This window comes from Pseudophryne corroboree, chromosome 8, assembly GCF_028390025.1.
Source record: "Pseudophryne corroboree isolate aPseCor3 chromosome 8, aPseCor3.hap2, whole genome shotgun sequence".
NCBI classification, from domain to species: Eukaryota; Metazoa; Chordata; class Amphibia; order Anura; family Myobatrachidae; genus Pseudophryne; species Pseudophryne corroboree.
Genome location: NC_086451.1, coordinates 125,608,688 through 125,634,007, shown reverse-complemented (window position 1 = coordinate 125,634,007; position 25,320 = coordinate 125,608,688).

Here is a 25,320-nt window from a genome sequence, read left to right as displayed (position 1 = left end):
CGCACTGAAAGGGGCCCCATGTTTTCACAAGGGACCCCTTTCCCCGAATGCCAGAAACCCCCTCTGACTTAAATCTAAGAGGGTTCCATCAGCCAATCAGGGAGCGCCACATTGTGGCACCCTCCTGATTGGCTGTGTGCTCCTGTACTGTATGACAGGCGGCACACGGCAGTGTTACAATGTAGCGCCTATGCGCTCCATTATAACCAATGGTGGGAACTTTGTGGTTAGCGGTGAGGTTACTTTCGGTCAACCGCTAACCACAAAGTTCCCACCATTGGTTACAATGGAGCGCATAGGCGCTACATTGTAACACTGCCGTGTGCCGCCTGTCATACAGTACAGGAGCACACAGCCAATCAGGAGGGTGCCACAATGTGGCGCTCCCTGATTGGCTGATGGAACCCTCTTAGACTTAAGTCAGAGGGGGTTTCTGGCATTCGGGGAAAGGGGTCCCATGTGAAAACATGGGGCCCCTTTCAGTGCGAGGTCGGGTGTCCGTTTTTTTATTTTGACAAGTACCTGGATTACAAATGGATTAAAAGAAGAAGAGGCTTCTACACTGGATTTTGTGAGTATAATTTTTTCCACAGGTACACCATGGATTCTACATGGAGAAGAGGACCGACCCTCGTGTGAACATAAGGTAAGTATGTGTATATGGAGGTGTGTATGTATGCATTAAAGTTATACTTTCAAGGTGTGTGTCTTATGTTTTTATTGGGGTATTTTTTTAGTAGTAGTACTACAGGTACCAGCGGGCCCGGTTTTCCTCCGCATGTTGGTACTTGTGGTTCTCCAAGTACCAGCTTGCGGGGGAGGCTTGCTGGGACTTGTAGTACTGCTACTAAAAACAATATTCATTTTTTTTCCAAACGGCTATCAGCCTCCCATCCGCAGCCCTTGGATGGGGGGGACAGCCTCGGTCTTCACCCCTGGTCCTTGGGTGGCTGGAGGGGGGAGACCCCTTGATTGAAGGGGTCCCCACTCCTCCTGGGTACCCCGGCCAGGGGTGACTAGTTGGTTATGTAATGTCAGGGCCGCCGGGACCTATATAAAAGTGTCCCCCGGCTGTGGCATTATGTATCTGACTAGTGGAGCCCGGTGCTGGTTTCAGAAATACGGGGGACCCCTACGCTTTTTGTCCCCCGTATTTTTGGAACCAGGACCAGGCGCAGAGCCCGGTGCTGGTTGTTTAAATATGGGGGAACCTCTATCATTTTTCCCCCATATTTTTGCAACCAGGACCGGCTCAAAGAGCCCGAGGCTGGTTTTGCTTAGGAGGGGGGACCCCACGCAATTTTTTTTCAAAAAATAAACACTTTCCCATCCCCTTCCCACTGATAAACATGCACGGATCTCATGGATCCCTGCATGCCTATCCAAACACGGGATAAAAAAGCAGGTCTGTTTTTTTTAGCACTTTTTCACGAATTGTATTTCTGCACGGCAGTGTTTGGCTATTGTCGGCAGTGTTTGTGATTTGCACTTTTTAGTAAATTACCGATATCTACCAAATTGCAGGCGTATTTGACCGATGGTGTATTGATTCGTGATTTTTTCCAAGGACTTCCAAAATATTACGAATGCCCTCATCACTGCCGAGATTTTTGCTTAGTAAATTACCGAAATGACACTTTGAAGAAAAAACGGCATCTCGGTCAAAATCGGGACCTTAGTAAATATACCCCAATGTGTACAAAAAGGGGACGTTGTCTGCCATAATGTGTAATAAGGGGGACAATGTTTGCCGTAATGTGTAATAAGGGGGACGTTGTCTGCCGTAATGTGTAATAAGGGGGACGTTGTCTGCCGTAATGTGTAATAAAGGGGACGCTGTCTGCCGTAATGTGTAATAAGGGGGACGCTGTCTGCCGTAATGTGTAATAAGGGGGATGTTGTCTGCCGTAATGTGTAATAAGGGGGACGTTGTCTGCCGTAATGTGTAATAAGGAGGACGCTGTCTGCCGTAATGTGTAATAAGGGGGACTGTCTGCCGTAATGTGTAAAATGGGGGACGCTGTCTGCCATAATGTTTAAAACGGGGGACGCTGTCTGCCGCAATGTGTAATAAGGGGACGCTGTCTGCTGTAATGTGTAAAAAGGGGGACGCTGTCTGCCGTAATGTGTAAAAAGGGGGACGCTGTCTGTCGTAATGTGTAAAAAGGGGGACGCTGTCTGCCGTAATGTGTAAAAAGGGGCTCTACCTGGTGTAGTGGCGATACTGTGCAGCGTAATTTGAATAATGGAGACTACTATGCACCATAGTATGAATTGGCATTATTTTGTGGCCATGCCCTTTCCCTATGAAGCCACGCCCCTACATATTTTTTTGCGCGCCTGCGGCGCGCACTGCTCCTATCTTACTTGTGTGTGTGTGGGGGGGGGGGCAATATTGCGCATAGTGGTTTATTTGTATTTTTGGGGGAGGGATTGTTTCCCTGTTTGACAATGGCAGCTGTGAAATGTCTAAGAAGCCACTCTGATATCCAGGGGACCTGGAAAGTGGGTATTGGTATGGTTGTGTGTGTGTGTGTGTGTGTGTGTGTGTGTGTGTGTGTGTGTGTGTGTGTGTGTGTGTGTGTGTAGGGGGGGTGGGGGGGGTAGGCAGAAGATTTGCCTAGGGTGCTGAGAAACCTTGCACCGGCCCGGGGAATACATAATCCATATCCTCAGATTACAAATTATTTGATCTGAATATCGATCTAGACACAACTAATCCATCTACCAGGAGATTCTAGTAACAGAAAGCACAATATTGGACTATTTTACAGTCCTTATTAAATCTAGTGCATCTGTCTCTCTGGATATCTACTGATAATCCAGCTTTTTAATATTTTTACCTCAGAGGCATTCTAATGAATATTATTTGATTTTTGAAAACAATTTTTTACAATTATTCACGATATTAGACGTGGAGGTGATATTTTAATAATTATGTGTATCAATTTTTTATAATTTTCTTGATAAAAGGTTAAGTTTTAACAATTTTCAGAATATCAAGTGTGCCACAACACAGAGTCTTTCTTTTTTCTTTTTTGGTACTATATATGCCACTGACTCTGGAGCACCACCAACACAAACTACTATTTTCTTTGGATACCCGATTTAGGGATCTTTCATACATTTACATATTGTTGGGATCTCAAGGGCCATATAAAATAAAGCCTCCAGTGCGGTACCAAATAAACCTTTCCACTGTGTACCTGCTGCAAGTCCCGGGCTCCACTCCCTTCAGCGGGAAGGACAGCTGGCTGTGTTACTAGGGGAGGAGGAGGAGGTTCTGACCTTGGAGCGCGACGGGAGGCTGCCTGCACACAGGTGAGGGCGGGGGGGCATGACTGAGTGCGTTGGGCGGCAGAGGCAGCAGGATGCAGTGGGATGCGGAAGAAGCCCACAGGCTTCAATAGGGTGATGCCAGAAAAAGCAGATGTTACTCTCGGCATTGATAAGCGGTCGACTGTGGCTTAGGCATTTTGCCGTTAGTATATTCCGGAAAGTCACTATGAGATTAAAAGGGAGTCTAGAGTCCCATACAAACAGGAAATGGAATAAAGTTGCTCTCTTAGATGTACTGTATTTTACAGGTGAGATCCTTAGAATAATATTCTCTGTAATCTTTGTGTATTCAATTAGTTCTCTGGCATTGATTTCCAAAATGTTCCATTTTATTAAATGCACTTTCAAATATTGAAAGTAATCAAATGGTTTCCAGATGAAAAGGATAATAAAAGCAAAATTTGAGCACTCAAATAAAATATGGGTCAACTGCCTACTTTATCAGAAATGAGCACTCAAATGTAAACATTACATGTTTTTGGAATCTATATAGAATATGTATATAAAAATACAGTAAATACAGTACCTTACTGGAACAACTAAAAATAAAAAAAATAACTGACAGGGCGCAATAAAATTAGGTGGACTTTCCCATATCCAACATACTTGAGACTACAAATGCTTGAGACTACAAATATTTTGGATATTTTTCTGTTTTTTGGAATATTTGCAAACCATATTATGCTTCGTTTACACCTTATACACATAGCCTGAAGGTCATTTTATACAATATTTTTAATAATTTTGTGAATGAAACAAAGTTCTTGTACATAAACCATCACAAACCAAAGTTGCCACTATCTCAAAAAAATGTGGATTTCAGAATATTTTGGATATCAGATTTTCAGATATGGGAGACCTGTACTATCAAATGGAATCTGACTAACCTAAATGGTCATTATCATAATGGTATATAAAAGGATCAAGAATATAAATGTCATACATGGTGGTATTAAGGAAACAGAGTTTACTGTAGGTGGCAGGAATTTTAAATTGATGAAAGAAACATGCATACACAATATATATCTAAATCCTATTTCAGCCCTGTGCCTCATACCAAATTCAGACAAAAATGTTTAATATTTTTGCCAAAATGCAGCATTTATCCTAATTTTTACATCCAGTCTCTCAAATATTAAGGCATGCTACTCTGTTAAAATACATTTTAGAAATATAATTAAACAATGGGTACTTAACTTCTAATATCCCAAAACATATTGGGCCTAATTCAGACTTGATCATGGATGTGCGAGAAAACGCACATCTACGATCAATTTATTTGACATGTGGGGAGTGGATGCACAGCACTGGTCAAGTCTGCTCTTCATGTCGGATCCAGCCCCAAGCTCCCCCGCAGACATGCGAGAGCATTGCACAGTGGCGATGCTTTTGCATGTTTTCGAGTAGCCCTCTGCCTGTGCAACCTAGCTGTTAAGGGCCTGCCCCGCAAACAGTCCGGACATGCCTGCATTTTCCGTACCGCGCCCCTGAAACAGAGCATTGACACCAACAAAGCGCCCCCCTCCAGGTCTTAAACTGCATTCTGAAGAGAACAAAGTTTAGGACTTTGCACATGTATGTACCGGTGTATGTGCATGTGCAGATGTGCAGAAAACGCTTAATAGTGATTTTAGCACATCTGCCTAAGGCTTTGAATTATGCCCATTGTTTTATTACACAACCATAATTCCCACTTATTATTTATAGGGAGCAGGGCATCCTGGGTCCTTTTTAACCTACATCTTCCAAATACAAATTACTGTGTATTTTTATATATACAGGTATCTAGTAAAAGTTACCTGTTGATTATTAATGATTACAAGTTTGCCCACTAATAAAAGTGTTTCCTTTTTCTTGCTCCACTGCAAGAACCACCCTTTCAGTAACAAAGGTTCTCCCTGTTATAATGATAAGCAGTATGTTCAGCATAGGACTGGTGTTTCTATTAGAGGAAGGGAGGAGGTTATGTATTATTGCATGGATGTTTCATTTACATGTTACCAGTCCTGTGTTGAGCAACAGTAGGGCTTTTCCAGTAGCCCCTCTGAGTAAATTAGAAGAGACACTGAATGCAGAACGATGACTTTGCAGTCCCAGTGGTACCTGCATGAAACCAAGTAACCAATATGTATATTATATATAGATGCAGGCCTCTTACTTTGTATATATAAAATACAGTACACACATCCACCTATGTCCAAAATATAGTAAAAAAATAATAATTCCAGTCACAACTTAATAAGAAAAAGACCAACTGCCATTAAATACTATTTTGTGTCCGTCTGTAAACAGTTCATGTTATACACTTAATTCTTTTTAGCTGCTCCCTGTCAGCACTAGCAGAGCTCTAATCTAAATTTAGCAATAGGTTGGTCTAATTCTAATTGTTTTACAGGAGCCTTGAAGAGAGGGCATGATTCAGGTCGCCAGAGATTGAATATGTGGGAGGACAGCTATAATTAGATTTCACATGTCAAGATCTACGGAGACTGATACTATAATTTATGTTTAATTATATTAAGTACATTTTAACTCTGTTTCCCTTCTATATACTCCCCTTCTGCATCCACACAACCCTGCATTCTTATTTGTTCAAGGCCGTGCTGTAGCTCATTATCTATCAGCTGTCTCATCAGCTCCTTCCCTTTCCTCTTTACCTCAGTAGCGGATGTAAAATGGATTTACTGGAGTACAGTAACCACAGAAATATATAGAAACAATGCATATATATATATATATATATATATATATATATATAGATAAGCTGGATCGGTTTCCCCAGAGTTATGGGATCCGGGTGTCATGTCCTTGGTCCCTGTGAACTCAGCTGCTGGTAGCGAGAAGGGTTCCTGGGTTGGAATGCCACAATACTCGAGCAGGGTGAATGTGGGACTTCTACATGTACAACTGATACTGGATGTTGATGAAACTTGATCAGAGGCGTAGAGTCTAACCCACCAGACGCTTTTCACCAGTGAACCCCTCCTATGAGGATTTGGGTTTTGCGGCACCCGATGAGCAGATTGCAACCCCCTGGACAGGTACCTGGTAAAAGCTGAGTAGTCAGAGGATAGATAGCTAGAGGTAGTCTGTGAGATATGAATTAGTCTCTGGTGGAACAGTCAGAAACCAGATGCTAGGCACTGATTGCCTGGAGGATCTGAGAACCAAGAGAAACAACAAATGACAATATATAGAATGACTGATGATACTTGAAGCACTGGAGAACTGGAAGATACTTGAAGAAGCAATCAATGGTAACTGATTGCACACCGTACTTGAGACCCTGGAGAACTAGAAGATACTTGAAGAAGCAACCAATGGTGACCGATAGCACTCAATACTTGAGACACTGGAGAACTAGAAGATACTTGAAGAAGCAACCAATGGTGACCGATAGCACTCAATACTTGAGACACTGGAGAACTAGAAGATACTTGAAGAAGCAACCAATGGTGACCGATAGCACTCAATACTTGAGACACTGGAGAACTAGAAGATACTTGAAGAAGCAATTGATGGTGACCGATAGCACTCTGTCTTTAAAGAAGAAACAGATGGTGACCGATAGCCCTCAGTACTCGAAGAAGCAATTGATAGTAACTGATGGCACTTGGTACTTGAGAAACTGAAGAACTAGAAGAAACTTGAAGCAGCAATTAATGGTAACCAATGGCACTCGGTACTTGAGACAGTGAAGAACTAGGAAACACTTGAAGAAGCAATCAATGGTAACCGATGGTACTCGGTACTTGAAGAAACAATCAATAGTAGCTGGAGAACATGTAGAGCTGTCCGATGGTAATCGGCACTGGAGAATACGTAGAGATATCCGATGGTAATCGGCACTGGAGAACACATAGAGCTATCTGATGGTAATCGGCACTGGAGAACACGTAGAGATATCTGATGATCATCGGCACTGGAGAACACATAGAGATATTTGCTGCTGTACTGGAGATTGCTAATAGCACTAGGAAGCACTAGGAGAAGTTCAATGTTGAATAACTCTGAATCAATGATCAATACTGAATCGATATTGGATCGATGTTGAATAACTCTGAGCAATGATCAATGTAGAAATGGTCTGGGAAAAACAGAGTGAAGCCTGGAACCTGGAGCAGCAACACACCCCCATGCATTGAAGAAGGAAGTTGTTCAGGCCCCTTCATGTTCTCGGAGACCTGTTTTATATCCTTATGTTCGCTGCCATTGGAGGAAAGAGTCAACTGAGAATTACTAGCACTCCTATTGGTAAACAATCCGGTAAGCTGACCAGGCAACATGGCTGCTGAAAACAATGCACAGAGAGACCTAGATACTGTAAACAGGAACCTGCCAATAACTTACAGAGGAATTCCCACACAGGTGGCTTAATCAGGAGTGAGCAACACAAACACATGCTGCAGATTGTAAGATGAAAACTGCATGGAGCTTTGCAAGACTGAGAGAGAGCCTGAAACCCTTGCAGATCAAGCCCGGCATCTACGGGCAAAATGCGTCTTCCCCGAGCTCTGATAGCGGCAGCAGGAGTGGGTTCCACACAGCGCACCTCATCGCGTCCTGGCAGTGTCTGATATGCCTATACTCAGTAACAGGTTTATTGCCTATACTCAGTAACAGGTTTATTTTATTTTCAGTGGATAGTTTAATACCGCATATGTGTCATTTCTACAGGGCAGCATTTACAATGTCAGCATAAGTGTGTCCAGCAATTCCCTGCTCTGGATATATATATATATATATATATATATATATATATAAAAGAGGAAATAAAGCGGCACTCACCAGACTTATCTTTAATTTTCAATAAAAGTCCTTTATTAGTTTCCTACATTTCGGGGCACAACTCCCATCATCAGGGACAGTCCCTGATGACGGGGGTTGTGCCCCAAAACGTAGGAAACTAATAAAGGACTTTTATTGAAAATTGAAGATAAGTCTGGTGAGTGCTGCTTTATTTCTTCTTCTACAAATAGCTTATGCAAAACTTAAAGAGGGCACCCGGCAAGTACTCATGTACCGTTGTGGAGTGCCAAGCAATTGGAACAGTATATATATATATATATATATATATATATAGATCCAAAAAGCACAGCACTGGAGACAGTAGTATAGCAGGAGAAAACTTGTATTAACAATAAATGTTTCGGAGCATATGCCCCGTCCTCAGTACCATACTGTACCTTATGGTACTGAGGACAGGGCGTATGCTCTGAAATGTTTATCATTAATACAAGTTTTCTCTTGCAATACTACTGTCTCCAGTGCCGAGCTTTTTGGATCTGTATGTGAAGCTTTACTGCTCGGGCACGGAGACCAGCTGTGATGGTGAATAGGAGTGCGGGCTGCTATTGAATATATATATATATATATATATATATATACTGCTATGTCACCCGCACTCCTGGTCCTTCCTGTATTAGTAGCCTGGGTGCCCTCCGTGTCAGATTAAACATAAGAGCAAAAATGGCATCACTCCAGGTCTTGTGTAAAAAGTTAAAGTGTATTGAAAAATGAATACATCACATGTACAGTCCAACGTTTCGGGGCCCGTAGGCAACCGCAAGAGTCCTCGTAGTGATGAGAATTGGCTCTGAAAATGCTTTTACTGAGTCAAGGGCAGTGACTATCACGCACAGGAGCACGGACACTTTATTCACTGTTGACACTGGGACACTAGTGCACTTTCTAGCACTAAGCACTTTAAGGATTCTAACCTAGCGACTGGAATATAGGGTAACCATGGAGGCATCTAATTTCAGTGACCATAGAAGTACCTCTGGGAACCAGACCATAGGACAGTCTAAAACAGGCATATTCAGCTATGATGAAAGCGACGCTGAAAGGCTGTTATTTAAAGACAAGATCCCTGAAGCAGAGTTACAATTAGATGCACAGGATATATTCTAGCAACTACTTAAATTGAAGAAGAAAGAAACTGATTTTCTTATGCACGGTATCTCGCTGTCCCAATTCCATCGGGAGCAAATGGTACCTAGGGGCTTTCGGATTAAAAACGTACCCATGCTGGGTAGATATAACCCAGAATTTTGCCGTAAATGGATGGCAATATTGAATAAATGCAGTTTAGATCTGATACTGTTAGTAGTGGAAGAAGTGGGTAGTGAATTAAAAGCCACTAGGGACAAACTCGCAGCTTTCGAGATTGAAAACTTAAAGACCCTCCAGGAGGACTCCACCCAAGAATGGATGAAGAAGTTACACGCACAGTGTGAGCAGTATAAAAGAGAATTGGTGAAATTTAAAAGGAACAAATACCTCATAGTTAAAAGTGACTATGAAGAAAATTAGGTTTACAAGTGGCTGATGGGGGGAGACACACACAAAGGGGGTCAACGTGGGAACACCTTCAGGAGAGATTGGAGGAGGATTAAAGATAAAGGCAGGAAGATGTATTATTCATCCAACAGTGACAGCGAGTTTGCGGCACCTGACTCAGATGACAACGTGGCCCTAGGTGACAGCCCTTTCGGGGGAACAACAGTCAAGCCCAAAGAAACAAGGGGGCGCCCACCCGTCGAGGGGGCCAAAATAAGAGACTACAGAAGCTGCGCAGCGAAGAACAAAACGTGATCTATAATTTGTCATCTAGGACCTTTACACCAATGGAGGTCAAGGTCCTTAATAAAGGATTGTCGTATATACCGACTAACAGACATGATGTGTTTACTTGGAAACAAGATTTACATAAATTTTCGCGAAAATTAAGGCTTTGATAGTACTACCAGGACCACAAGGATGACTATACCAATGTAACAGTGTTTGATAAGTTCTTTGCCTCCCGCTCCTCATCTACTTTTGATCCACAATCAACTAATAGCTCACTAAAAACCTTCACCCAGTTACTGGATGATTCTGTGACTCAGTATACCAATACTCCGTCTCAACAAAGGAGCAACCTATCTAAGGAAGAGAGGAAAGCTCTCAAAGATTTAGGTAGTTATCAAGATGTGATCTTTCGCCAGGCAGATAAGGGCGGGGCCCTGGTAATCCAGAACATAGAGGAATACCGGGGTGAAATCTATAGACAGTCAGCTGAATCCAGCACGTACCGGAGGCTTGAAGGTGATCCAACACACCAATACAAAACGGAACTGGATAATATCTTCGATGAAGCTAGACGGGGGGGCCTGATCACCACTAAAATAGTGGAAATATTGACCCAACAACACCCATTAGTACCAATCCTATTTACAACCCCCAAAATCCATAAGGACAGTAAGAACCCACCGGGGAGACCGATCATCTCCGCGAGGGATTCCCTCTACCAGCCAATTTCACAGTTCCTGGATTGTGTGCTACAGCCATTGGTAACACGACAACCCACCTTTATTAAGGACACCACCGATTTTTTGTTAAGGCTAAAGGGAGTGGGCCGGATACCACCTAACACACTGATGTGTGTAATGGATGTCTGTAGCCTATACACTAGTATCCCCCATAGGGAGGGGCTACAGGCTACGAGAGAATTCCTGGAGGATGAAAAAATCACGGGAGTTGATAAGGATTTGTTCATGCACCTTACGTTACACAGGAATTATTTCCTGTTTGATGGGAAATATTATCTCCAGCAAAATGGATGTGCTATGGGGAGTAGCGTAGCGCCGGCGTACGCTAACGTCTTCATGTTTAAGGAGGAGAAGAAACTGTTCTTTGAGAATAGAGAAATAGCTCCACACATACTGCTATACTGTCGATTCATCGACAATGTGTTTATGCTATGGACAGGGGGGATAGAGTTGTTTAAGGCATCAATGGACAGCATCAATTCTAAAGCATCGTGCATCAAATTCACATATCAATGTGATAAGACGAACATGAATTATCTTGACGTGTCCATTAATATTACAAATAGTATGATGACCACAACTCTATACACCAAACCTACTGATAAGAATACTCTGTTAAGGGCAGATAGCCACCACCCAAAACCCTTAATCAGAGGACTACCAATGTCCCAGCTGATGCGAGCAGCGAGGATACACAGCGACAGAAGCACATTAGAAAAGGAACTGGATAAAATGGTTGAAAGATTTGAGAAGTGGGGATACGACCGAGGGAAACTCCAGGAACAGAACGTGAAGTGTTAGCACTAGAAAGAGATAGTTTGCTAACTCAAACAAAAAGAAACACTAAAGATATATCCCGTGGACCAGTAAGTTCTCTACATCGAGCCCGGTGGTCCAAAGGGCTACTAAAGCTTTGTGGCCCATAGTGGCAAGTGATGAGAAGTTGCAGTGTTTTAAATCTAGTAGACTGATGTGTTGCTTCACCAGGGGGAGAAATATCAAGGACACCTTAGTACACTCTGATATTACTGGATTCGGGAAAATCCCCCCTACTGAGAATTTTTTGACCAAATCACCCGAGTGTTATAAATGCCTGGGATGTACCACCTGCAAATACATGATAGTAGGACCGACATTTAAACACCCCAAAAAAGAGCAGACCTTCAGTATCCGACATGTGTTAACATGCACTATGACCCACTTTGTTTATCTGATAACATGCCCGTGTGGGCTAGGATACGTGGGTAAAACCATCAGGGATATGATAGATCAGCCATCTCAGCAGCCATCGAGTCCGGTACATCAGATCAGCCAGTGGCACAACATTTTGCAGTCAAAGGACATCCGTTAAGTGCATTGAAACATATGATTATCGACCACTTTCCCAGCAGCCAGAGAGGTGGAGATAGAAATGGAAAACTGCTTAAGATGGAAGCAAGATTAGAGACTGTACAACTGAAGGGTCTTAATGACCAAATCCTGTGGAATGTGATTAATAAACGTTGAAATACAGGGGTTAATCACTGAGATTGAATTATGGGCTTATACATCTATGGTGGTGGGCTAGTTTCTGTTCTATTGCACGGAGGGATATTGCCCCCTATACAGTTCAAATAATAAGATTTTACTTACCGATAAATCTATTTCTCGTAGTCCGTAGTGGATGCTGGGGACTCCGTAAGGACCATGGGGATATAGCGGCTCCGCAGGAGACAGGGCACAACAATAAAAGCTTTAGGATCAGGTGGTGTGCACTGGCTCCTCCCCCTATGACCCTCCTCCAAGCCTCAGTTAGGATACTGTGCCCGGACGAGCGTGCATAATAAGGAAGGATATTGAATCCCGGGTAAGACTCATACCAGCCACACCAATTACACCGTACAACCTGTGATCTGAACCCAGTTAACAGTATGATAACAACGAAGGAGCCTCTGACAAGATGGCTCACAACAAGAATAACCCGATTTTTGTAACAATAACTATGTACAAGTATTGCAGACAATCCGCACTTGGGATGGGCGCCCAGCATCCACTACGGACTACGAGAAATAGATTTATCGGTAAGTAAAATCTTATTTTCTCTGACGTCCTAGTGGATGCTGGGTACTCCGTAAGGACCATGGGGATTATACCAAAGCTCCCAAACGGGCGGGAGAGTGCGGATGACCCTGCAGCACCGAATGAGAGACTCCATGTCCTCCTCAGCCAGGGTATCAAATTTGTAGAATTTAGCAAACGTGTTTGCCCCTGACCAAGTAACTGCTCGGCAAAGTTGTAAAGCCGAGACCCCTCGGGCAGTCGCCCAAGATGAGCCCCCTTCCTTTTGGAATGGGCTTTTACAGATTTTGGCTGTGGCAGGCCTGCCACAGAATGTGTAAACTGAATTGTATTACAAATCCAGCGAGCAATCGTCTGCTTAGAAGCAGGAGCACCCATCTTGTTGGGTGCATACAGGCTAAACAGCGAGTCAGATTTTCTGACTCCAGCCGTCCTGGAAACATATTTTTCAGGGCCCTGACAACGTCAAGTAACTTGGAGTCCTCCAAGTCCCTAGTACCCGCAGGTACCACAATAGGTTGGTTCATGTGAAAAACAGAAAACACCTTAAGGAGAAATTGAGGACGAGTCCTCAATTCTGCCCTGTCAGAATGAAAAATTAAGTTAGGGCTTTATATATGATAAAGCCGCCAATTCTGACACACGCCTGGCTGAAGCCAGGGCTAATAGCATCGTCACCTTCCATGTGAGATATTTTAAGTCCACAGTGGTGAGTGGTTCAAACCAATGTGACTTTAGGAAACTCAAAACAACATTGAGATCCCAAGGTGCCACTGGGGCACAAAATTAGGCTGTATATGCAGTACCCCTTTTACAAACATCTGAACGTCAGGCACTAAAGCCAGTTCTTTCTGGAAGAAATTGGACAGGGCCGAAATTTGAACCTTAATGGACCCTAATTTTAGGCCCATAGACAGTCCTGTTTTCAGGAAATGTAGGAAACGACCCAGTTGGAATTCCTCTGTAGGGGCCTTCTTGGCCTCACACCACGCAACATATCTTCACCAAATGCGGTGAAAATGTTTTGCGGTTACATCCTTCCTGTCTTCGACCAGGGTAGGGATGACTTCATCTGGAATGCCCTTTCAGGATCCGGCGTTCAACCGCCATGCCGTCAAACGCGGCCGCGGTAAGTCTTGGAACAGACAAGGCCCCTGCTGGAGCAGGTCCTTTCTTAAAGGTAGAGGCCACGGGTCTTCCGTGAACATCTCTTGAAGTTTCGGGTACCAAGTCCTTCTTGGCCAATCCGGAACCACGAGTATCGTTCTTACTCATCTCCCTCTTATGATTCTCAGTACTTTTGGTATGAGAGGCATAGGAGGGAACACATACTCTGACTGGTACACCCACAGTGTTACCAGAGCGTCCACCGCTATTGCCTGAGGGTCCCTTGACCTGGCGCAATATCTGTCTAGTTTTTTGTTCAGGCGGGACGCCATCATGTCCACCTTTGGTTTTTCCCAACGGTTTACAATCATGTGGAAGACTTCCCGATGAAGTCCCCACTCTCCCGGGTAGAGGTCATGCCTGCTGAGGAAGTCTGCTTCCCAGTTTTCCACTCCCGGAATGAACACTGCTGAGAGTGTTATCACATGATTTTTCGCCCAGCGAAGAATCCTTGTAGTTTCTGCCATTTCCCTCCTGCTTCTTGTGCCGCCCTGTTTACGTGGGCGACTGCCGTGATGTTGTCCCACTGGATCAATACCGGCTGACCTTGAAGCAGAGGTCTTGCTAAGCTTAGAGCATTGTAAATTGCCCTTAGCTCCAGTATATTTATGTGGAGAGAAGTCTCCAGACTTGATCACACTCTCTGGAAATTTTTTCCTTGTGTGACTGCTCCCCAGCCACTCAGGCTGGCATCCGTGGTCACCAGGACCCAGTCCTGAATGCCGAATCTGCGGCCCTTTCATAGATGAGCACTCTGCAGCCACCGCAGAAGAAACACCCTTGTCCTTGGAGACAGGGTTATCCGCTGATGCATCTGAAGATGCGATCCGGACCATTTTTCCAGCAGATCCCACGGAAAGGTTCTTGCGTGAAATCTACCGAATGGGATCGCTTTGTAAGAAACCACCATTTTTCACAGGATACTTGTGCAATGATGCACTGATACTTTTCCTGGTTTTAGGAGGTTCCTGACTAGCTCGGATAACTCCCTGGCTTTCTTCTCCGGGAGAAAACATCCTTTTCTGGACTGTGTCCAGAATCATCCCTAGGAACAGTAGACGTGTCGTCGGAAAAAACTGCGATTTTGGAATATTTAGAATCCACTCGTGCTGTCGTAGAACTACTTAAGATAGTGCTACTCCGACCTCCAACTGTTCTCTGGACCTTGCCTTTATCAGGAAAGCGTCCATATTTCTTTTAAGAAGAATCATCATTTCGGCCATTACCTTGGTAAAGACCCGGGGTGCCGTGGACAATCCAAACGGCAGCGTCTGAACTGATAGTGACAGTTCTGTACCACGAACCTGAGGTACCCTTGGTGAGAAGGCAAATTTGGACATGTAGGTAAGCGTCCCTGATATCCAGTGACACCATATCGTCCCCTTCTTCCTGGTTCGCTATCACTACTCTGAGTGACTCCATCTTGATTTGAACGCTTGTATGTAAGTGTTCAAATATTTCAGATCTCACCGAGCCGTCTGGCTTCAGTACCACAATATAGTGTGGAATAATACCCCTTCCCTTGTTGTAGAAGGGGTACTTTGATTATCACCTGCTGGGAATACAGCCTGTGAATTGTTCCCAATACTGCCTCCCTGTCGGAGGGAGACGTTGGTAAAGCAGACTTCAGGAACTTGTGAGGGGGAGACGTCTCGAATTTCCAATGTACACCTGGGATACTACGTGTAGGATCCAGGAGTCCACTTGTGAGTGAGCCCCCTGCGTGCTGAAACTCTTGAGATGACCCCCTACCGCACCTGAGTCCGCTTGTACTGCCCCAGCGTCATGCTGCGGACTTGGCAGAAGCTGTGGAGGGCTTCTGTTCCTGGGAATGGGCTGCCTGCTGCAGTCTTCTTCCCTTTCCTCTACCCCTGGGCAGATATGACTGGCCCTTTTGCCCGCCTGCCCTTATGGGGACGAAAGGACTGAGACTGAAAAGACTGTGTCCTTTTCTGCTGAGATGTGACTTGGGGTAACAAAAGGTGGATTTTTCAGCTGTTGCCATGGCCACCAGGTCCGATGGACCGCCCCTTTATACGGCAATACTTCCATGTGCCGTCTGGAATCTGCATCACCTGACCACTGTCGTGTCTTCGTCTGGCAGATATGGACATCACATTTACTCTTGATGCCAGAATGCAAATATCCCTCTGCGCATCTCGCATATATAGAAATGCATCTATAGTCAATAAAATCTTGTCCCTGTCAAGGGTATCAATATTTTCAGTCAGGAAATCCGACCAAGCCCCCTCAGCGCTGCACATCCAGGCTGAGGCGATTGCTGGTCGTAGTATAACACCAGTATGTGTGTATATACTTTTAGGATATTTTTCAGCTTCCTATCAGCTGGCTCCTTGAGGGCTGCCGTATCTGGAGACGGTAACGCCCCTTGTTTTTATAAGCGTGTGAGCGCCTTATCCACCCTAAGGTGTGTTTCCCAACTCGCCCTAACTTCTGGCGGGAAAAGGTATACCGCCAATAATTTTCTATCGGAGGAAACCCACGTATCATCACACACTTCATTTAATTTATCTGATTCAGGAAAAACTACAAGTAGTTTATTCACACCCTACATAATACCCTTATTTGTGGTACTTGTAGTATCAGAAATATGTAACACCTCCTTCATTGCCCTTAACATGAAACGTGTGGCCCTAAAGGAAAATACGTTTGTTTATTCACCGTCGACACTGGAGTCAGTGTCCGTGTCTGTGTCTGTGTCAACCGACTGAGGTAAATGGGCGTTTTTACAAGCCCCTGACGGTGTCTGAGACGCCTGGACAGGTACTAATTTGTTTGCCGGCCGTCTCATGTCGTCAACCGACCTTGCAGCGTGTTGACATTATCACGTAATTCCTAAATAAGCCATCCATTCCAGTGTCGACTCCCTAGAGAGTGACATCACCAATACAGGCAATTTGCTCCGCCTCCTCACCAACATCGTCCTCCTACATGTCGACACACACGTACCGACACACAGCACACACACAGGGAATGCTCTGATAGAGGACAGGACCCCACTAGCCCTTTGGGGAGACAGAGGGAGAGTTTGCCAGCACACACCAAAAACGCTATAATTATACAGGGACAACCCCTTATACAAGTGTTTTCCCTTATAGCATTTTTATATATGTAATCATATCGCCAAATAAGTGCCCCCCCTCTCTGTTTTAACCCTGTTTCTGTAGTGCAGTGCAGGGGAGAGCCTGGGAGCCTTCCTCACAGCAGAGCTGAGCAGGAAAATGGCGCCGTGTGCTGAGGAGAATAGGCCCCGCCCCCTTTTCGGCGGGCTCTTCTCCCGGAGTTTGTGAGATCTGGCAGGGGTTAAATACATCCATATAGCCTCAAGGGCTATATGTGATGTATTTTAGCCATAAAAAGGTATTATACATTTCTGCCCAGGGCGCCCCCCCCAGCGCCCTGCACCCTCAGTGACAGTTGGTGACTGTTGGTGAAGTGTGCTGACAACAATGGCGCACAGCTGCAGTGCTGTGCGCTACCTTATGAAGACTGAAAGTCTTCTGCCGCCTGTTTCTGGACCTCTTCAACTTCGGCATCTGCAAGGGGGGTCGGCGGCACGGCTCCGGGACGAACCCCAGGGTGAGACCTGTGTTCCGACTCCCTCTGGAGCTAATGGTGTCCAGTAGCCTAAGAAGCAAATCCATCCTGCACGCCACGCAGGTGAGTTTACTTCTCTCCCCTAAGTCCCTCGTAGCAGTGAGCCTGTTGCCAGCAGGTCTCACTGAAAGAAAAAAACCTAACTTAAACTTTTATTCTAAGCAGCTCAGGAGAGCCACCTAGATTGCACCCTTCTCGGCCGGGCACAAAAATCTAACTGAGGCTTGGAGGAGGGTCATAGGGGGAGGAGCCAGTGCACACCACCTGATCCTAAAGCTTTTATTGTTGTGCCCTGTCTCCTGCGGAGCCGCTATATCCCCATGGTCCTTACGGAGTCCCCAGCATCCACTAGGACGTCAGAGAAAAGGGGCATTGTAGATTTACTACATATGAAATATCCTGTTTAAGTAAAATATTGTAATATGATGGAACAGAGCAGGACTTGTAGTAGATCTAATCTCTAGTAGACCAATGTAATTAACTATGATAGCCTTCCCTGCATGTATACCAGCCTACTAGGTGTAGACTGAGTAGGTTAATTATGTATATGATAATGATGCACTAAGGTTAAACACTTGTTCACTTTTCTTATTCATTGCTGACCCTGCGCTGACACGCCGCGGCGAGCGGCTTTTGGTTACCATGGTGACCAGGCCGTAGACCCGACGTGCTGCCTAGCAATGAGACGCCAGGGAGGGTGAGGCGGCGCGGATGACGTAATTCCCGCGAGACGCAGGAGGCCCCCGGCACCCGGAGCGGCAGGAAGCGCGGGAGAAGCTCATCTTCAAGGGTGATGGACACTGGTTTTATAAGGTAAGAGAGGGTTATTGCACTGTATATCACACCTTGACAAAGGGGCTACGGGCCCAGAAACGTTGGACTGTACATGTGATGTATTTATTTTTCAATACACTTTTTTAACTTTTTAAACAAGACCTGGAGTGACGCCATTTTTGCTCTTATATATATATATATATATTTATATATATATATATATATATATATATATATGTAAACAATGTAAACAATATGAGTAAAGCGCCACATGTGGGGGAAAACAACACCTGAAATTAAATATACTTATATGTAAAAAACACTCCCTTATGAGTAATAGGGTGTCAGCCGTCCCCTAAACAGTTTTACAGCATTGGTGAGATGCTGTATAAGATTAGATAAGTATCGGTAGATAGGGGTGATGGCGACCAGCTGGTGTTTTTATATACCACAATACTTAGCGGACTAGTATCATAAATAGAGGACTGGATTAAGGAAAAAACTCCTTTTTATGTAAAAGAGAAATAACAATTTATTTTATCAATAAAATATATATATATATATTTTACACTTGCTTTTCTAAAAGATACATATAAAACCGATTCCTCTACAGATATAAAAAATGTATTAAAACGGATTATATAGTAAAAAGCAATTGTATAGAATATTTTAAGACATAAAATGGAAAGAGATAAAAATGTTTTTTTTAAAAATTTTTGTAGTTAGTAAAAAGCAGCTTAACTTAGGGTGGAAGGTCATACAGGGATCTCCTGTATGACCTTCCACCCTAAGTTAAGCTGCTTTTTACTAACTACAAAAATTTAAAAAAAAAACATTTTTATCTCTTTCCATTTTATGTCTTAAAATATTCTATACAATTGCTTTTTACTATATAATCCGTTTTAATACATTTTTTATATCTGTAGAGGAATCGGTTTTATATGTATCTTTTAGAAAAGCAAGTGTAAAATATATATATATATTTTTTATTGATAAAATAAATTGTTATTTCTCTTTTACATAAAAAGGAGTTTTTTCCTTAATCCAGTCCTCTATTTATGATACTAGTCCGCTAAGTATTGTGGTATATAAAAACACCAGCTGGTCGCCATCACCCCTATCTACCCATACTTATATATATATATATGTTTGTACATACCAATTTTATCCTTAATGAAGGAAACTGGCGGCACTCAGAGACTGCAGTAAAATCACTTGTTTATTGCTTTAAACGTTTCAGGGGTCTTCGCCCCTTTCGTCAGATGTCATCTCCTGACGAAAGGGGCGGAGACCCCAGAAATGTTGAGAGCAATAAACAAGTGATTTTACTGCAGTCTCGGAGTGCCGCCTGTTTCCTTCATTAAGGATAACGTTTGTGAATTAATGCTGAGGATGGCACCCAGGAGTGCCGAAAGTCTGTATTATCTATCTATCTATCTATCTATCTATCTATCTATCTATCTATCTATCTATCTATCTATCTATCTATCTATATTCAGGACCATCAATATGTAACCAATACTCCCGCTATCTCTGCCGCATATATATTTATACTTATATTTATCAGTTCATTTTAATTTCCTCAGGGGACTATATTTTAAACTTATTGATTAAAAGGTCATTTTTATATCTCTATAATATCACAAACTTATACAAGTCCTTTTTTAAGAGTGCGCCAACAATTTGTTAGTAGTTGGACAAAACCATGTGCACTGCAGGGGGGGCAAATATGACATGTGCAGAGAGAGTTAGATTTGGGGGGGTCATTCCGAGTTGATCGCTAGCTGCATTTGTTCGCAGCGCAGCGATCAGGCTAAAAAACGTCAGTTCTGCGCATGCGTATGTAGCGCAATGCACACGCACGTCGTACAGGTACAATGAGCGACGTAGTTTTGCACAGGGTCTAGCGATGCATTTCAGTTGCACTGCTTGCCGCAGAGTGATTGACATGAAGTGGGTGTTTCTGGTGGCAACTGACCGTTTTCAGGGAGTTTGCGGAAAAACGCAGGCGTGCCAGGAAAAACGCAGGTGTGGCTGGGCGGGTTTGTGACGTCAAATCCGGAACTGAATAGTCTAAAATGGTCGCAAGCACTGAGTAGGTTTTGAGCTACACTGAAACTACACAAAAAATGTTTGTAGCCGCTCTGCGATACAACCGTTTACACTTCTGCTAAGCTAAATACACTCCCAGTGGGCAGCGGCATAGCATTTGCACGGCTGCTAAAAACTGCTAGCGAGCGATCAACTCGGGAGGGGCAGATATAACATGTGCAGGGAGAGTTAGATTTGGGTGGGGTGTGTTCAAACTGAAATCTAAATTGCAGTGTAAAAATAAAGTAGCCAGTATTTACCCTGCACAGAAACAAAATAACCCACCCAAATCTAACTCTCTCTGCACATGTTATATCTGCCCGCCCCTGCAGTGCACATGGTTTTGCCCAACTGCTAACAAATTTGCTGCTACAATCAACTCTGAATTACCCCCAGTGACTCCACAATGGCCCTTATTCTGAGTTGATCGCACGTAGCAACTTTTTGCTGCTCTTGCGATCTACTTGACTCCGCCTATGGGGAGTATATTTTAGCATAGCAGGGCTGCGATAGCTTGTGCAGCCCTGCTATGCTAAAAAAGTTTCCTGCAAAACAAGATCAGGGTCAGACTTACTTAACCCTATGCGATGGATCCAGCGACGAAGGTCCCAGGATTGACGTCAGACATCCGCTCTCCAAATGCCTGGACACGCCTGCGTTCAGATCTCCACGCCCAGAAAACAGTGAGTATCCACCCAGGAACGCCTCCCCGCTGTCAATCTTCTTGTGATCACGCCTTTCGATCACTTTCTTCTCTCTTCTGGTCGTTGCCCGGCGACGGCTGTCACTGGGCAACGACGCACATGCGCATTGCAGGCGCTGCACATGTGCAGTTCCGACCCATCCACACCGCAGCGAAGAACCGCTGTGTGCGAAAGGGTCGGAATGACCCCCAATGTGAGTTGTCATGTATGAAAAAAGTTTAATAAATGCTATTTTTTTTGTACAACTTATGTGTGTTCATTGATATGGATTATGATAAGTCGAGAGAACAATAGAAGCAGCAACCAAATACTAGCACTGCAGCTGATACTAGTCCTTCAACATCATCTACTAATGTTGGTACCCAAGATCATAGAGGGTTGAAGTCAGGACATATAAAACAAAAACAAAACAATATTTTGCATTGGTTAAGTAAAAACATCACCTCTAATAATGGGAAAGTTTACTGCAGAAAAACATAAAATTGCCAACATACTATTCACCACATGCACTGTCAAGAAAAGTCTCAGGCTTTGGTCTTTATATCAAAATGGTGGTTCTACAACTGTAAGTGAGGCATCTTTTATTGCCTCTCATGACCATGCAAGACCTTCTCACTCAGAGTCTAGAAGACATGTAAAAAAAATGAACACCAGTAAATCAGTGCTGAAAAAAACACCAAGACAAATCCCTGAGATGAGTCTTTGTGTGTCCACAAGCACTATGTGTGAGTCTGATCTTTCTGATACTGTACTTGTAGAGAAGCCTCCTTCCAACATCTCAGCACCCTCTGCAAATGTAGGGATGAGCAGCACAGGAGTAGCTGGTAACATAGAAATTGAGAATGCTGCTGTGCAACAGGATGAGGGGGATATTTGTGTAGCTGACGCCAGTGCAAATGAGGATGTTGATGATGAGGATGTTGTTGCGTACGTCAGGCACCAGTGACCACATAGAAACATAGAATTTGACGGCAGTTAAGAACGGCTTCTAGACTGCCCCTTTTTTTTATCCTTTAGGTAATCTCAACCTTTTTTGAACCTTAGTTCTTTGTAAAAATATTCACATGCCTATCCCAAGCATGTTCAAATTGCTCTACTGTCTTAGCCTCTACCACCACTGATGGGAGCCTATTCCACTTATCCACTACCCGTTCTGTGAAGTAATTTTTCTTTAAGTTTCCCCTGAACCTGTCTCCCTCCAGTTTCAGTGTATGTCCTCTAGTTCTAATACTTCTCTTTTTTTGAAGAATGTTTCCCTCCTGTACTTGTTAAGTTCCTTGGTATATTTGAATGTTTCTATCATGTCCCCACTTTCCCTTCTCTCCTCCATACAATACATGTTAAAATATTTTAGTCTTTCCGGGTAAGTTTTATGATCTACAGTAGGCCATGCACCATTTTAGTTGCCCTTCTATGTATACTCTCTAATGTATTTATATCCTTCTGGAAATATTGGGGGTGATTCAGACCTCATCGCTGGGCTGCTAAATTTGTTGTGCTGCGTTCAGATAGTCGCTGCCCTAGGGGAGTGTATATTTGCCAAACAAGTGTGCGATTACATGAGTATGCCGAGCTGCAAAAATACTCTCAGTCAGTGGACAGTTGTAAATCTGTTCACACCGTACTCACCATTGAATGATTTTTCCACTGTGTGCAGTCTGTGCACAGCCAAGGACTTACTCCTACAGGGTGATAAGAACAGGCTGATCGGGTCCGGAGCTGACATCACATACCCTCTCTGAAAATGCTTAGGAATGCCTGCGTTTTCCCTGACACTCCAAGAAAATGGTCAGTTACCACCCACAAATGGCCTCTGTATGTCAATCACCTTGCGATTGGCTGTACAATTGAAATTTTCCCACGAGCCTGTCACTGTGCGGCAATGCCTGTTGTTTGCCGATGTGCATGCGCATTGCGGTGCATATGCATGTGCAGTCTATCGCATAGCAGCGATCAGATCTGAATCACCCCCATTGTCTCCAGGACTGAACACCGTATTCCTACTACTCCTGTATTCCTACTACTCCTTAGTAGTTTCCATTATAGTACCTTTGATACTATATTCAGCCTTTGGGTTTTTGTGAACCAAGTGCATAATTTTGCATTTTTTAGCATTAAACTGTAGTTGCCACATTCTTGACCATTTCTCAAGTCTACCTAAGTCATCAATCATTTGTTTTACCCCTCCTGGTGTGTCTACCCCATTGCATATCTTTGTATCATCTGCAAAAGGGCATACTTTCCCTTCAAAACCACTTGCAATGTCACCAACAAAGATATTAAAGAAAACTGGTCAAAGTACAGATCCCTGGGGTACTCCACTCTTATCATTTTCCTCCATAGATTGCATTCCATTTACTACAACTGTCTGTTCTCTGGAAGCTATGTTAAGAAGGCCAATGTCATGCTTGGGCATAAAACCACCAAATAATAATAACAGTTGTCAAGCTATCTGTAGCATTTGTAAAGCCTTAGTAAGTAGTAGGAGGCACTAGAGGGAGGGAGGTACCGCCCAAACATACTGATCTCGGATCTCCACACCAATTTTGGATTACAAAATAAGACAAAACATCCTCCTCCTTGCGTTGGTTGCTCATGAGTTTTGGATTCTCTATAAGGGTGCAGTGGCCAGGACTTGGTACCAGTTTACCTTCAAGCATGCTGATCTATGCAACGTTGTACTCTGCTATAAATTGGCTGTGCTGAGACTCTAGATTCCAGTACTCTGTATAGTCAGTGATGTATGGGGGCATGCTGCTGTATGCTGCGCTGTACTCTGCTGGTTAAATTGGCTGTGCTGTTTCCATATAAAGAGACTGTTCACAAGAAGCACTACAGTGTATATTCTGTCATTGTGAAAAAAGTTAAAAAAAAGTTAAAGAGTAAAAAATATATTGATCAATTGCTCTTACTGTTTGGTGTGCTTTACCCTAGTAAGAGCAACCAAATACTGTTGCTGCAGCTGCTGTCACCAGTTATAGTAATGACACTAATCCTTTAATATCATCTATTAAAGCCGATGCTGAATGGCATCTGCAATCAGAAACAATGTACAGTGATAAAGAAAAAAACACCTCTAATAAAGGGAAAGTTTGGTGCAGATAAACATAAAATTGCCAACATTCCATTTACCACATACAGGATCAGGCCTTGGCCTTTATTTCTGAGTGGTGGAACTGCAACCATCAGTGAGGCATCTTCTTCTGCCTCTCATGACGATGCAAGACCTTTTCACTCTACAGTCTAGAACAGGTGTAAAAAACTGAAAACCATTAAGGCAGTTGAACATACTGCATTCAGAAGTAGAAATGTCACAAATCCCTGAGGAGAGTGCTATGTGTAAGCCTGACCTTTATGATATTGTATCCATATAGAAGTCTCCTTTCCCTATTTCTGTAACCTCTGCAAGTGTGGGGATGAGCAGCAGAAGTAAACATGATGACATGGAAATTGAGGATGTTAATGAGGAAGTGCACCAGGATGGGGATATTTATGTAGCTGATGCTAGCGCTAATGAGGATGTTGATGATGTACATCAGGCACCAGTGGAAACAGTTCTTGCCCATGATAAGAAAAAGCCCATTATCATTCCTCATGATAAAACAAAAAATCCACATTTTATGTGTGGAATTATTTCTACCCAAATCTGGATAACAATTTTCAAGCCATCTGTAGCATTTGTGAAGCCAGAGTAAGTAGAGGAAGAGACCTTAACTATCAAGGAACCTGCTCCTTGTGATGTCATTTGCAACACTTTCAACAAAAGCTTTTGCCAAGTTCAGAAACTTTGGCTAAAAAAAGTAACTACAAACAGTCCAGCATCAGCTAGCTCCCTTCTCTCTGCTAGCACCAAGCACCTGCAATTTCCACCACCAACACCTTCATCATCAATTTTCTTCAATCATGTCCTGAAGTAGTCCTGTATCCAATTTGATAATGCTAGCTTACTCCTCCTCTATCCAGGATTCCTTAGAAGGAACCTTGAGTGCTATGTCTGCTGCTGCTGTTGCTGGGAGTGGATCTTCATTCCTGAAGGGGACCAAGAAGACTACCAGTAGTAGTTTAAAAAGAAAAATTGACTGTTAAACAATTCTTTGCAATAGGAAGCAAGTTTGACAGAAGTCATCCAGTTGCACAGCGTAGCACTGATGCCATAACAGCTATGTTGGTATTAGATATGCATCCAGTATCCACAATTAATGCTGTGGGTTTACCAAATCTACCCATATAGAACAGCAATTCCCAGCCTGTAAAGG